This window comes from Arvicanthis niloticus, chromosome 14 (assembly GCF_011762505.2).
Source record: "Arvicanthis niloticus isolate mArvNil1 chromosome 14, mArvNil1.pat.X, whole genome shotgun sequence".
Taxonomy (NCBI): domain Eukaryota; kingdom Metazoa; phylum Chordata; class Mammalia; order Rodentia; family Muridae; genus Arvicanthis; species Arvicanthis niloticus.
The window spans coordinates 1697654-1714022 of NC_047671.1; positions in this window are offsets into that span (position 1 = coordinate 1697654).

Here is a 16369-nt window from a genome sequence, read left to right on the forward strand (position 1 = left end):
TATCAGTAAAATCCATCTTTTTTTTTTGGCTCATGAACAATTTCTTCATTGACCGTGGATGAATTAGGTGATACAAAATAATTGATTTGAGAAGCTTTAGATTTAGGTTGAATAAGACATTCTGTAGTCTGTCAACATTCTTATCTCTTTTAACAATAGATTTTATGTATAAAATAACTCATTCTGTCCTTGAATATTATATACCTGTGTTCTGTAACTTCCTGCTTTATTAAGAACTATTAAGCTTAAAAAAAAAACCCAAAACTAAATGAGCTAGGACTTTTATTCTCTTTCCTCTTTAAATAATGGCCAAAGATGTACCAAGAAGGTATATCTTGCTGCTATTATTATGCTGATTCTGCTGGAAATGGTAGCTAGGCTTTCAGAATCATATTCTCTGCAAAATACAGATCATGACTGTTCTCTTCATAGGAATCTGCACCCAAAAGCTCTGTCTATTAGATACAAGAACATGTCTCCCTCTAAATCAGTCAGCACAGGAAGGACAAAACACAACAGTCTGGGTGGTTAAAATGCTAGAAATATTTTTTCACAGTTTGTGAGACTGGAAGTCCAAGATCAAGGAACAGCAATGTTAGTTTCTGATGAAGACTTTTATACTTGTGTGTGAAGGGTTACCTTTTGCCGTGTCCTTGTGTCTTCAAGGTACAAGGCCTTTTCTTAAAAAGATACCAGACTTATCACATGTGTCCACTCTTAAGACTTTGTTTTCCTATAATTATTTTTCCAACAGACCTCTCTCTACATGGAGTCACACTGGGAGATAAGGATACAATGTATGAATTTTCTTTGGGATAAAATTCAGTCTAATGTAGCTATCATGTAAATAATACTGTTCAAGAACGTTCACTCTGTGTGTGTGTGTGTGTGTGTGTGTTTTGCAGTGTTAGTACAGTAGAAGAACCCTAGTCATCTAAGAATAGATTGTGAGCTGGAATCATAAAAATGACTACATGTATGTCTGGATGCAGAAACTGGATGTTCTTATATTTTCTTATTCATACTGAAAAAGAAAGCAGAAAAAATTTGAGATTGCTGAACCAAAATAAATTGATATATTTTAAAATGGTTAAGGCTTCATTTGAAATACACCTGTACACACACACACACACACACACACACACACACACACACACACACAGTGGAGAGAAAGTGCTTCCAGCTAGATAATTGACATTCGAAATTTAATTGTGCATATTGCTTAACCCAAGAGATGTTGCATGATGTGCTTATTTTGGAAGTAATTACAATATAGAAAATGACTTTTTAATTGGAAGAGAGAAGCTTAAGGAATAAAGAAAATAAATTAGTAAAATAGTTGACATTGCATATCTTCTTTTTATAAATGGAAGAATCCACTCTGCCAAACACTAATAGACTTAGTACACAGTGTAGATAACACAAATATTTCAACAACAGCAGACTTTTCAGAGAAGGATACTTTACTCTAGATACTTTACTCTAGATACTGAACTAACTGTTCAGTATCTGTCTTCTGAAAGTTATTGCATTAAATTGGTCACCATCTTGCCTTTTTATGTGTTGGCCTTTGAGCCAAGACTGAGTTCTCAGATGTGTCATTGTTACCAATTATAAGGAAAAGTATCTGACTTATAAGCCAATTTATCTTAAATGTTCAATTAAGGCAGCATAGAGTTGTAAATACTGACAATGCCTTCATCTTCATTTGTAGTGATTCTCTGTCACAATATTCAGATACACCAGGACCATAATCAGAAAGTTTCAATTAACTACAATGGTAATCCATTAATCATGGGAGTGCCCATCAGAAGTCTGGAGGAAAAAAGAAGGGCCAGAATACAGGTGTGTCAAGCACCATAGGAGTGAGTCCTCTATCATTCAGTCATAGCTCTACATTTTCATGACCAGGTCATGGAAAGTTGTCAGTATAGTATGCTTTTTACTCTCTGAAAACAAGACTTATGGCTTAATGATACAAAGACATTTCAGTTAAGTCATGATGATTAGCAAGCGACCTCAGTCAGCACACACAGCTTTAAAAGCAAGTTTGAAAAGGTGAAGGGACCCAGGTGAGTAATGTCATCTGGGTTTCTGTACAGCCTGAAAGCATTTATGTAAGTAAATGCAAAATACATCCATCTCATGCTGCCGTAACTTTGTCAGTAGGCCTCATAGCCTTTTTTTTTCTCTTAAAAGACTCTACTTAATTTGGTCATAATATGTCTTTTAATAAAACTTGATTTCATCTCCAGGTCATATAAACAAGAAAATTTAATTCTGGGAGGTAAAATAACAAGCAGAGGGAATTGGGGGGTCACTGAAAAGCTGGTGATGGAGGGATAGAGCACAGTCTGACAGGGTGAGGCAGGCAAACCTTTGCATGTGTGGAGGGATTCTTTACTTTTAAATGATAGTTTCTTTTCTAGGCATAAGAGAATGCTCTTCATGGGGTTTTGCTGACAAAGCTCCTATCTCCTTCTAGTGGGGCTCAGCTTTGTTTATTTATGTGACTGCTGTAAAAGCAGGCATGGGGTGATCTAAAAAAGCCGGCATTTCCATGAGATAATGAAAGAGCCAGAAGGATTCCTGTGTGTATGTGTCAAAAAAAAAAAAAAAAAGGTGCATGATAAATGAAGGACTTTCTGTGTTCAAAGTCTGCAGTTGGGACCTATGTACAATTGAATGATAAGGTTTGCATTATTATTATACAGAAACTATAATTCAATATAGTATATTCCCATTTGGGAGATCTTTTAGTGTATTTGATATTTAAAACATAAAATGCACGTAGATTACTGAAATAGTGACATTAATACAAATTATGTTTCTTCCACTTACAGCTTCTGACAAGATAACTATAGGCACAAAAATTCTGTAAGATAGAGGCCAGGCAAAGAAGTGTACCAGAAGCAGAAGAGACAGAGCGTTCTCACTGGCTGTCTGGCTCTTGGGAAATGAATGCTCAGAGAGCACTGACACACACAAGCAGTGTTTTTCTCCAAGTCTATTATTTGGCAGCTATTTTTGTCCACCCTTTCCTTTCTGATCATATGCATTGTGAAAAACTTTACTCGTTTTAACAAAATTTATGTTTTTACATAAATAGCATTATACAGACTAGAAGTCAAGAAGAAACTGTATATAAAAATTCATAAGTTATAGGACCTGAGACACAAAAGCAACAGATTTCTAAGCAGTGGTTTACTATATAAAAGGTGAGATGAAAATATGGCTAGAGGTGATGGTTATGATCAAAATGTTCATTTTTCTCTTCAAATACATACATAATTAATGTAATATTATATGTTAGTAAGTCCTTCTAGTAGAAGCTTGTGTGATGGGGCAACACCTTCATGAATGGGGTTAGTACCTTTATTGCAGAGACCCCAGACAACTTTCTTGTCTCTTTTCCACCATGGGTGATAGTTAAAAGGGGCCATCTGTAAACCAGAGACTGGGCTCACATTGCATGCTGGAGCTTCTGACATATTGAGTGAAGATTTTTCATCTTTAAGAATTTCAAGAAATGAGTTTCTGTTGTTCCCAAGTCACTTAGACTAAGGCAATTTTGATGACAAGCTAAGTGGCCTATGATGGTGTATTGCTGTACATGATTTCTTCAAACAATTTTTCTTATAGAAGTGTAGGCTTCAGTTATTGTTCTTTTGACTTTATAATTCCACTTCATCTGCATTTCTCCTTAGGACCCCTTGTTGAACTTTTAGCTACTCCCACCATGAAATTGTTACTTCGTTGAACTCATTCCTTTTTTGGCTTACGTATACAACAGGGAATAGGAAGGAGTACCTAAAGTGTCAGGGTTTAACAAACCCTTTCTCTCCCCCAGCCCCAGTAGCCATAGACAGCTGTGAAACTATTACAAAACGCAGTTTCCTTTGGCAGTGGACTGTGCCAGGAAACTTGGTAAGGTTGAGTGGATTGGAAGCCCAGGAACCCAAAAAGACCAGTAGAAGCTTCATCTGCTTTTGACCAGGCCCCTGTTACCTGACCACACTCCCTAAATAGTGTCATGACCATACATAAATCAGAACAGAGTTCTCCATGCTAATGAGTTTTCTAGAGGCCCTGCAGGTTTAGCAAATAAGCTTCCCTTTTCAGACATTCTTTTCTGCAAAAGGTATTTAATCTCTGGTCCACCCCGAGGGTATGGTATGAACCCATTTTCTACTATGAACAATTAATAAACAGTTTGGAATCGAGGACTGTCCTTTTCATTCAGAACCTTCATGGGGAGCATGGAGAAAATCTTCGTCTACAGAGATGCCTAAGTCTCTGGCAGAAGGCCCCTTCTGCCATTGTTTAAGCCATGTAACCTGTCTGAACTGTATCTTTCTTCACGATGATTATATATTGGAAAGGAGGGGCACTTTTTCCCTAAAATATATCTTTATTTATTCTTTTAGAATTCCATATAAACATGTAAAATGTACTTATTCACCACCTCCCCCCCCACTCTTCTCCTCAAACTCATCCTGGGTCTCTTCACTTCTACCCTCCAAGTTTCAGGTAATATTTTCTATTTTTTATGACATACTGAGAATATACTTGAACATAGGACCATCAGCTGGAACATGAGAAACTTACCAAGCAAAGGGTCACACTCTTGAAGAAAACCATCTTTCTCTTCCTCAGCATGTATCAGATATTAGTTGTTTATCAGGTGTTGCAACCAGCTCTGCTCTACCTGGCTTGAGACAAAAGACTTAACAATGACTGAATAGTTACTATGTTTCGGCCTGCTCGGCTCTGCTTGGCTTGGCCTTTCAAAGGCTGGGATTAAAGGCGTATGCCACCACTGCCCAGCTTCAAACTGCCTTTCCGGTCTTCAGGTCAGGGTCTAGAGAGAGAGAGTGTGGGGATAAGGGGAAGAGACACAAGGAATGGAGACAAGACAGAGGTTCTGATCAAGTCTCTTTTAGTGAAGGGAAATCTGGGGTATTTATACACTTTTGCCATGTGCCTTGTAGGCACGTGGACATGATGTAAGCCTTACAGGCATGGATAGCACGTGCACTGTGCACCTTGCAGGCATGTATGGTGTGGATAGCATGTGGATAGCTGCTTTCTAGCTGCTTTCTGCTAAAAGTCAGCTCCCAACAATCAGCTAAGACTGGGATTATGTGTTCCTCCTCTGTCAGTACGGGAATGTTTACCAGTTTGATTCTGTGTAGGTCTTGTGCAGGCTACCACATGTTTGTGAATCTGTGAGTCCAACAGTGCTGTCATGTCCAACAGACACTTCTGCCTCATTCTCCCTGACTTCTGGATTTTAAATAACTTCCAATAACTCTCTATCATGTTCCCTGGACACTGAGGGAGGGAGTATGTTATGGATACCCCATTTGTTTTATTTATCGCTGGTCATGTCACAGACACTTGTTCTTGGCATGTTGGTTAGTTATGCGTCTTTGTATTAATCATTGTACATTGCAGAAAGATAAGGAGCACTCTTAGAAATGAATTTCTTAGGTACATCTCTAGATTTTGTGAATATCAGCAAGTTTATAACATTCCACCCCATACCCCCTAAGAATTTGATATAACCAACATTTCTAGTGATTTGACTCAAGTGTCATTCATTGGACGTATAAAGCTGATCATGATGGGGAATAGATCAGTTCACCTAGAAGTCATAGTCTTTAGTGGGATAAACACCATCATTCTCCCTACAACCAACTGAGTGATTGATTTATGGGGATTAAAGTAGTGTTTACTTAGTTAAAAGGGCAACAAAGAAACTTAAATCTTACAATGCAGTTTCCTTTGGAAAATTGTGATTCTATGCTGGTGACTCCAAATCAAAACATTGACCTCAGAGTTCAAGTGATAACAGTGTCTCTAAATTATGATGTAAGAATGTTGTTGTGGCCTGTACTGCCGGCTTGGTGGCTACTGTGTTGCAGACTGTTCTGCTCCACGCTTTGGGGACAAAATGTTGCAGCCTGCTCTCTGCTGTTCTGGTCCACAGGTCAGGGCCTAGCAAGAGATGCAAAGAATGGAGACAAGACAGGGTATGTGATCAAGTCCTGTTTCTCGTTTATTGTCTCTCTTATTGTCTCCCTTTTCTCTCACTGTCTCTTGTCTCTCTCTCATCTCTCTTTTCTCTTATTGTCTCTCCCTCATTGAAGGGAAGACCAGGGTATTTATACACTTTGTCACGTGCCTTGTAGGTGCGTGGATACCACATGCCTTGCAGATGTGTATATGACAAGATATGTGGGATAACCAAGATATTTATCAGAGTGTGCTCAGCTGTTGAAGGCTGTTGAAAACCAAGTCTCATGTCAGGGTATATGGCTCGAGATGGTGGCAAAGCTGATAGCCGCTTTCTGCTACAAGTTGGCTCCCAACAGAATGTTCTCTTAATTAGTCCATCTTAACACTGAGGATATACTGTGAAAGTCACTGATATGAGGTCCTTTTTTTTTTTCCAAGTTGACACAAGTTATCTTGGAGGAAGAACCTCAATTTAGAAAATACTTACATCAGATTGTTTATCATAGTTTTCATTATTAATGATTGATGTGGAATGGCTCAGCTCAGCTCATTGTAAATTGTGCCACGACCAGCCAGGTTGTCCTGGGTTTCACAAAAAAGCAGGATGAGCAAATTATGGGGAACAAGCCACAAAGCAGTGTTCATCCATGATGTTTGCTTCACTTTCTGCTTCTAGTTGCTGCCCTAACTTCTCTTCATGATAGAGTATAAGCTATGAGCTGAAATAAACCCTTTTCTCCCCAAGTTGCTTTAGCCATGTTATTTTATTACAGTAAGTAGAAAGCAAACTAAGACAGCAGAAGAATGTGAAATAAAAAAGAACTTCAGTTTTTGCATTCATCATAAGCTTCCATGACAGCTGTATTTGAGGCACAAACCAAAGAAATATATACTAGCATCATTTGAGAAGCACCATGTATCAGATGGTTAAGAGTGACTCAAACCCACACAAGGATGTAATGTTCACATTGAACTGGTTAGGCACTATTCTTTTTGTGCCAGAACAAGGGATTGAGATTTCACTGGATTAAGAAGTTTTGGATTATGCAGACGGGAGCCTGATATACATACCTGTCTCCTGAGAGGCACTGCCAGAGCCTAACATATACAGAGGCAGATAATCACAGATAACCATCAAACTGATCACAGAGTCCCCAATGGAGAAGTAAGAGAGAAGACTGAAGGAGCTGAAGGGGTTTGTGGCCCCATGGCAAGAGCAACAATACCAACCAACCAGAGCTCCCAGGGTCCAAGCAGCTAGCCTGGGAACCCATGGCTCTGCTGTATATGTACAGGAAGATGGACTTGTCAGACATCAGTCTGCCAGTTAAGTGGCTCCTTCCCTTTTACCTATGCATAAGTATGCCTAGTTGTAGAGTGCCATAGACACTCAGCAGAAAGTTCTTTGGCTTCCAAATTTATTTTAAAAAATTACATAAAAATAAAAAACATGCCTTAAATATATTTGTGTTGTGAGGGGATATATCTCCCCTTTTTTAGTTTATGAAGATATTGTTTTAAAGTTCCATGGGACTTAACTGGCATAAGGAATAATCCTGATGAGGTATTATATATGGGGACGAGGGCATGTTTGTGTTTTTTCTGCAGGATGCTGAAGGAGAATGGTGCCCATTAGAGCGATGAGTGAGACATGCTGATGCCAGGACAAAGAATGATACTGACTTGTGAGCTTCCTGAGTGCCCTGACAATGGTGACTAGGAAGCTGTATTGGACATATGTTCCTGACCCACTTTGCTTACCAATACCCCTGATGGGACAAACTGCCTTGCCTCAAGTTTTTAGACTTTGTAAAATCCAAAAAAGAAGTTATAATGATTCGTGTATTGTTCTTAAATGTGACCAGTTAGTCATGGACTGGTCTAGAAATCAATCTAATATTGGAAATAACAGCCTTCATTTGGAAGTCTGGTTCTGATCACTTTCAGAGACATATATGGAAGTTAGCTGCAGTTCTCTATGATGTTATATTAGCAAGAGATAAAGTTGAGGCAGGATCTGGATTCCAAACAGGTATTAGTACATTTGTTAAAGCTCTTTTAATTATCAAGTTAAAGTTACTTTCATTTTTTCTACAGTATTTAATGTAAGTTGAATTGATTGTACATCTTCTAATTGTGTTTGTGTTTTGAAATCTGGCATGTCAATTACGGAGGTCTATCAATCAGCTTTTGTTTTAGAGCCCTGAGTAGCACAGAACCTTGGTATTCTAAAAAATATCTTGCAAATACTAAAATAAATGAATCAGGCTTTAAGCATAAGCAGGAGGGGAGTGGTCTTAATTATTGTTGATATAACAGTTTTAATTACATTAATGATTAGCACCACCAATTCTGCAATTGCTTTGACACACGAAGTTAAGACAGCTACTTTTGTTAATTATTTAACAAAAAGTGTTACTAATGTGTTGAATATACAAGAGGATTTAGATAGGCATTTGGAAGAACAGACTGATGCTCTTTATCCTATTCAAATTATCAAAAGGAGGTTCAGAATTTAAGAGTAAGGAGCTATCTTAAGTGTCATGCCAAATACCATTGGATTCATGTTAGTTCTAAAATTTACAGTGGTAGTCACTATAATTAGGAAAAAGTTTAAAGACACTTTCAGTATATTTGGCGTAATTCTAACACATTTCTGAATGTTTTAACTTTACATAGTAAGCTTATGAATTTCAAGAACGCTGCTCTGCTGAGCATTGATGCAGTAGATACTGCTGATAAAATTACCCATGGCCTGAGGTCATGAGTATTCCTATTTTGGTCAAGCTTCAAGAATGGCATATATAGCTTGATCATGCTAGCCCTTTTTGTCCTGGAAATACTTTTATTCCTGCCCAATGTGTTAAAACTTGTCTTTAATGACATTATCATGTTGGCAGCCAAAGTACATGGCTTGAACCTGAAAATGGACCCCCAGACAGAGTTATTGAATTAATAGGCCAGCAAGCCAAGGATGGGTAAGATTCTGCACAGAACCTTACCAACCTAAGGCATAAGTGAATTGCTTATTCCATGATGGATAAGGAAGGCATTCTTTTCAGAATGACCTAAGTCAGGCTCAGTCTTGTTAATGAAATAAAAAATGGGGAGAGGCAGAGAGCCTTTGGGGCTTCTTGGCAAGAATCTGACATGGGCCAAGGACAAGGAGATGGGCTGCTTGGTAGAAATATGACATTGGCCAAGTAGGCTTCAGGCAGGAATTTGACATTAGACTAGAACAAAGAAATAATTTCAGGCAGGAATTTAAATCTTAGGCCAGAACAAAGAAGTCATTTCAGGCAGGAATCTAAATTTTAGGCTAGAACAAGAAAGTAGGCTTCAGACATGAAAATGATTTTGGGTTAGGACAGCGAATTTGGCTCAGATATTTTGGTCATCCTGCTAAGTCCATAGAAACAGTGATCATAGGAGTGTTTATGTAATTGTATTTAATGCCTTGCTTGTTCTTTAACTATTTGTGTTTATTGTCTTGCTTGTTCCTTGACTATTTGCACGTATTGTATTGCTACTTCCTCAACCTAGAACTTACCTAAATACTTGCATGTAATTCAAATGGTATAAAAGCAAAAAGGAGGATAGGGGGTTCTAGGGAGGGAAAATGGGGAAAGGGGATGATATCTAAAATATAAATAAATAAAATATCCAATTAAAAAAAGGATAAAAAATCTTGGTTTTCTGATTATTTGAATGTTATTTGGGGTTGGGGGATCTCAGGAAAGTAAAACCTCTGATTAGACATGGTGATCCAGTGACTTACTGTTTTGGAAAAAAAGAGAAGGGAATTGAGTCACATTTGTTAAGCATCATTGATCAGTTGTTACCTTCCAATTCCTTACTCTGTGGTTACTTAACAAAGAATGTTGTATCAGACTATGTAATAATATGAAAGCAGAGTCTTCCCCATTCTTCAATTTTTAAAAGCTAGAATATCCTTATCATCCTCCCTTGAGACAGCAGTGAGTCCTGTATACGTTTACTGGTCACTGAATAGTGTTACCATAGAACCATAAAGAAAATGGATATTTTAGCTTTAATGTTTCAAAATAGAGAGCTTTGCAGTTTGTAGCAGACATAACGGCTTTGCTAGAAAATGTTGTTTAGGTCTCAAGGGACAGTCTCATCTTAGAGAATAAAATAAAATGATTCTTTACCAAATATTATGAATTGAGAGAAGAAATGGAAATATTAAAAATTATGCTGGAAAATCCTCAGATTCTAGAGAATAGGTGTTATATAACTCAAAATTCAAGAGTGAGTTTAGTCTTTCTTTTTGCATTCTTGCAAGAGCTAGATTTGAGCAAACTGGCTCCAGGAGAAAGGGCTGTAAAGGAAGGAATTATGAGACAAATAACGACATATGGATACATGCCACACACCACACACTGACCTTCACGGAGTGCACAAAATAACTTTGAATGCTTCTTGAGGTGGTCGATGGTAAGGCAGAAGCAGCTAGTTAGATGTCCATGAGTGTATCTGGCTGGATAAGCAACCAGTCTGATTTTTGGATCTGGAGCTTCATCTTAGAATTATGCTTCATGATTAAGCGAGGAGCTAGATTTTTGTTGTTGTTGTTTGTTTGTTTTGTTTTGTTTGTTTGCCTGTGTCATTTCAGCACTGTGTCTCAGCATAGTAGACACAGAATAATTTTGTATTTAGGCATGGAGAGTTGGATAAAGACATCCTAGTTGTCTGTGATCAAGTGCAGAGAGAGGAGGGGGATGATAGGTATGGATAATGTTGAGGTACTTGAGTTTTTACTTGGAGAGTGATGGGATGTTGGGAGAATAGAGATTCTGATGTAACTATGGACTTTGGGATCTACTGGGATAATAGAAAAAGGAGAAATATCAGAAAAAGTGCCAGAAAGGCATAAATTTAAAACTACAGCAGTTGTGTCTTTTCATGTTATTCTTGCTAGTTCCTATATTCAGCTTATTTACCACTGTTACCTAAGAAACAATCCAAATTCATTTCCGAGGGAAACAGAAATCTTTACATCCTCATTTATTTACTGACAGTAGCATATGTGTTACATTAATCTTGAAGTTATGGATCTCCAATAAGGTCTTATATCAGAAAATTTTAAACTGATGAAAACTGCATACACTGAAAAAGTCCTCATGGATTTAGTCTCAAATTGCCTGGCACAGAGGAAGGTCCTTGCTAGAGAGAAGAAATAGGAGTGTTCTCATTTGGTAAGTCAGGACAAACTAGATGGTCAGATTCTATAGCTAGGCAAAATTTCTTTTATCTAGTGTATACAAGTATTAATTTCATATTAAGAAGAGGCTTAACAGCAGTTGCTCTCCTAGTTAAGCAGCAAAAGCTGTGGTCAGCATTGCTTGGTATGAAATTGCTTCTGTGTTTTTCTTGGTACCTGTAGTATTTCAGAGTTTGACTCTTGGACACACCTTTCCCCACAGAATATTTGTATCTGTAGTGTTAAGTCCTTTCTATAAGATGCAGCATTTGTATAAGATCTTTACCCATCTTCCTATATTCCTCAAAATACATTTGTAGGTTACAGATAAAATTTACTTGAATATAGATTCTATGGAAATATTTGTTTTGTTGTGTAGATCAGAAATAATGAGAAAAAGTCTGTACATGTCCAGTACTGGTGTACTTTTTTAAACCTCTGCTTTGTTTAATCTGTTAGATATGGGGCCTGTGAATACAGATTCTATTGATATATTATGAAGTAACTTTCTCTTTGACAGTATATTCCATGTCAGGACTTACTTGAATAACATGCCATTTCACTGAGAACCTCTCAAATGTAGGGCAGAAGAAGAAAGATGTGTCTTTGTTTTCAGATGGTAATTTGTGTCTGGAACAACAGCTGATTTCAGCACAACACTCAGATTTTTGCTCCTCAACTCTGACAGAACAACAGTATTGTCAAAAGAACAATAAATCAGATAAGCTTTAAAGGTAGCTGAGACACTGTCCACAGGCCGTGTGCAAATCAAAAACAGAAGTGTAGGAAGTCTCTTAAGAAAATGTGTACCTAACACCGCATATGAAAGACTCTCCTTCCAGCCCACAGTTTCTTCTTGGCTATTTCATTATGTCTTATGAAAACGTCAATACTGAGGGCTCAATAAAAACGCATTTGTTTTGGTTCCCTGTTGTGAATCTATCTTATGTCTGAGAGTTATTTTCTCAATTAGACCTTTGAATATGAATATATTGCAGAGCTTAAACACAACCACATTAGGCTTTCCATTTAATACATTTTTCAGTATGTATGATTCATGACAGATATTTTATATTTGCCAGTTTCCCCTAAAAGTCTAGGGAATTGTTATACAAGTTATAAGTGATATGTCTACAAGAACAAAGCAATATGGCATAAATAGCTCAAAGTCATTTGATGAGAGCCACACTCTGTCTAATTTGCATACAACTTAGCAATAATTTCTGTTTCCCCCCTGGAAACGTGTGAAATGAAATACCCAAATAGGTTGTTAATATGAACATTTGTTCTTTCCCAAATTTTCTCCAAAGTACAAGAAGTAACATTGGCCTAAAGGTTAGAAAAGGAAAGTTCTAAGCCTGGATTTAATGAGTCATATTTGGTTTAACTCAGACAAGTCAAGACTTTGTTGGAGCCAAATTTCTTGCTTCAAATATGTAAGCTCGTATCTATTCAACATTTCAACATTTCAACATTTTTTTTTTTTTTTTTTTTTCTGAGACAGGGTTTCTCTGTGTAGCCCTGGCTGTCCTGGAACTCACTCTGTAGACTGGCCTCGAACTCAGAAATCTGCCTGCCTCTGCCTCCCAAGTGCTGGGATTAAAGGCGTGCGCCACCACCACCTGGCTATTCAACATTTTTCTAAGTTGTGAAAAATGAAAGACAAGCACCCTGTCCATGCTCCAGCCCACTCTCCAGGCGGATACTATGGTTTGCATAAGTCCACTTAAACTGCCTCTCTTCCTACAGAGCTTAGTTTTCTGGAGATTTCAAAAGTTATACAGTGTATTTCTATCACTCCTGTTTGTATTCCAGAAAGGTAAGACCTGATTGGTGAAGGTCTTACCACTCACTTTGGAGACAGGGCTTAGAAAAAAGAATTTGGATACAACCTAGAAGTCTCCTCATATCCTCAGGAAATAGCTCTCAGTATCAGAAGGCACTATGCAAGATGCCAAAGGAAAAACAATCAATAGTCCTATTCATTTGCAATATCTATAAACCACAATGACCAGCATGGTAATGTATTCCAAAAAGTGCAACAGTGGTAGGAATATCCTGGGGATAACCAACAGCCATCTTATTAGACTTAAGACCTGCTCAGTAGGAGGCAATTCATACCTGACACTGTAAACCCAGCCAAATACCCATGTCAGGTGAGGCCACAGAATCTAAAGGAGAATCTACTACTGGTACTTTCCTGAATGAGCACAACTCTAACTGCATTTTAAATAGTTGTGTTTATTTTTTATTTTTTATTTTTTATTTATTTATTATTTATTTATTATTTATTTATTTATTTATTTGGTTTTTTTTGAGACAGGGTTTCTCTGTATAGCCCTGGCTGTCCTGGAGCTCACTCTGTAGACCAGGCTGGCCTCGAACTCAGAAATCTGCCTGCCTCTGCCTCCCAAGTGCTGGGATTAAAGGCATGCGCCACCACCGCCTGGCAATAGTTGTGTTTACATCAAAGAAAAGTATAATTCTCACCCCTCATCAAAGAAGCTTTATATATATATATATATATATATATATATATATATATATATATGACAGACACCATTATAGAAAGTCACAACTGACCCTTGGTTGCCTGTCCCCAGTTAGTACGTTTCTATACAACCCCTATATCTAATGCTCAGGGAATATTGTAGAACAGAGGGGCAAAAGACTATAAGAGCCAGAGGGTCAGAATATTTTCTGAGAGATAGTGACTTTTTTTTAAAGGCATAAATGGGTACAAAGTAGAAGAGAGTATGGGGCAGGATAGATATGGGAAGTGTTGAGGGAGAAAAACTGTCAAAATAGGTCATATAAAATTTTCAGAGAATGGAAATCATACATTATCAAAAGTTATGTGATAATTTATCTGGTATATAAAATATAATAAAATTATCAAAACAAATCAAGTTGTCAGAATTCACTAAAACTCTGTGAGGTTTGCAGGTATTAATTTCTACAGTAAATATTTTATTTTCCAAGGTTTAATAGATTTCGAAGATAAGACTCTTGAGCTCTCATGTCAGCTTGGTGGTAGAGTTATCCCAGAGCTATACCTTTGAGAACAACATTGCTACAAATTAGAAGATTTTATTTTGTGCCTTTATTTTTTGAATTGAGTTTTTCTTGTGTGTGTATGTGTGTGTTTTGTCTTTTTCACTCAGTGAAAGTTCTTAGAATTTTTTGTTTATTGTTTCAGTAAAAAAACTATACCGGATAAAAGGAAAGAGCTAGTGATGTTCTTCTGACATGTGTTGCCCCAGTTTTGTAAATGAGAAGCCTGGCCATCTCAGTTCTCTCTCTAAGCAGTACCAGCTGTCTTGTCTTTCCAACACTGCAGAGATGCTTTGAAGCGACTTCTGAATTGTTGCATGATTGCAGAAAGATGTAAAGACTATAATAGCTGGGAAAGGTTACCCAGCCTCACATAATTGACTACGGCAATATAAAATATTGCCTGCTCTGTTTGGTAATGAAGCAGATATTGCTTTCTTTCCTGTTTGAAAGGGAACAAAGCAAACAGAATTGCCTTTGTTGTTAGGTTTCCAGGTTAAAAGTCGAAAATCTGGGTTGTAAAGTATGCCTTTCCTGGCTGTTTTGGGGAAATTGTCATTCAATCCTATTGTACAGACAATGTGTTTTCAGCCTAATGAATCCTGCACTTTTTCCACCAACAATTTAGTAGAGGGCAAAGGGGTTCCTAAGACAGAAACCAGTCATTTAAAAATGTTTACCTCCACATAACAGTCAAGTAAAATCAATTCCCTCTCTCTCTCTCTCTCTCTCTCTCTCTCTCTCTCATTTCAAAAGAGGATGTTTAACTATTTTAGATTATTCTTTTCTTGCTAAAAAAATAATTCAAAAAGAATCACAATCCAGTGGTACTTTTCAGAGCAGATATTGCTAGTCGTGTGTTAGTTAGTCCTATCCAGAGTGCTTAGGTCTAGAAGCAAATTTTTAGTGAAAAAAAATTCTTTGTTCTTGTTGCCATTACATTATTTGAAATCAAAGGGTAAGTTAGACTTAATCTTGCTTTTACTTTGTGTGGTCTCAGGGCTATTTGCTTGCTGGAGTCTGACAGGCATCTAGGAAAGCAGCTGTGAAAGGACCAGCTTTGTTCTCTCCATATTCATTACCCTACCTTTAAAAATGAATGTGACAAGACACCCTTAAACAACAAGGCCATTATAGGAACTCCTCTGAGGAGCTTTAATAATTCAAACGTTAGTCAAGCAGTATTTGTAAGACAAAACCACTATGGTGCACTTTAGAAACACATGTAGAAGCAGGATAAAAATTTACCTTTATATTTATATGTTAAACCAAGAAAACAAAATCAAATTCAATCTAAGCTGGAAGGTAATGGTTACTATCTAGGCTTACAAAGGCAAAGAACAATAAAAACACCCTCTTTCCTAGCCATTATACAGGTAACACAAATAAGTCTCCAAAGAGAAGCATGAAATATTTATTGATGAGTACACAGCACACTCCCGAATTACACAAGGCCGTGACAATGATTAAGCGTGTGGTAGCTGCGAAGAGAGACGCTGAGGTTTTAATGTACAAGGTATTGATTAACTGATGAATCTCAACAGTTTGTTTCCTGCAGTTACTTGCAACACAGGGAGGGATGAAAATAATGTGAATATTTGAAGACTACATTTCATGTAAAAATGGAGCTAGTGAGCTAAATAAATGATTTTTTCCTGTCTCATTCATAGATGTGACTATTGTATACTGAATCAATCCTTTTGAAATGAGGAAATAGAAGTACAGAATGTGATTATTAAAAATATCAATGAAAAATGAAGTTTTTTTTTCAGGTTAACTTCAAGATTACTCACATTATTTTGCTTTTATTCTGACATTTTCATGTGAAATAATGTACTTCCTGGGATTGGCCCAGTGGTAGCATTCCATAGTCAAATAGGCATGGGCCTTAAACTAAACAGAAAAATAGAAAATAAGTTACCTATTTCAAAATCATTTAGTGGTATTTTTAATTGTAGAGATCCTGCATAGTTAGGTGCTCTGTAGATGGTATTAGATCTTAGTCACTTTTCTGATTTTCTCACCACCTGACCTTTTCTCTATTACTTAGAACAATTTTGAGTCAAAGTA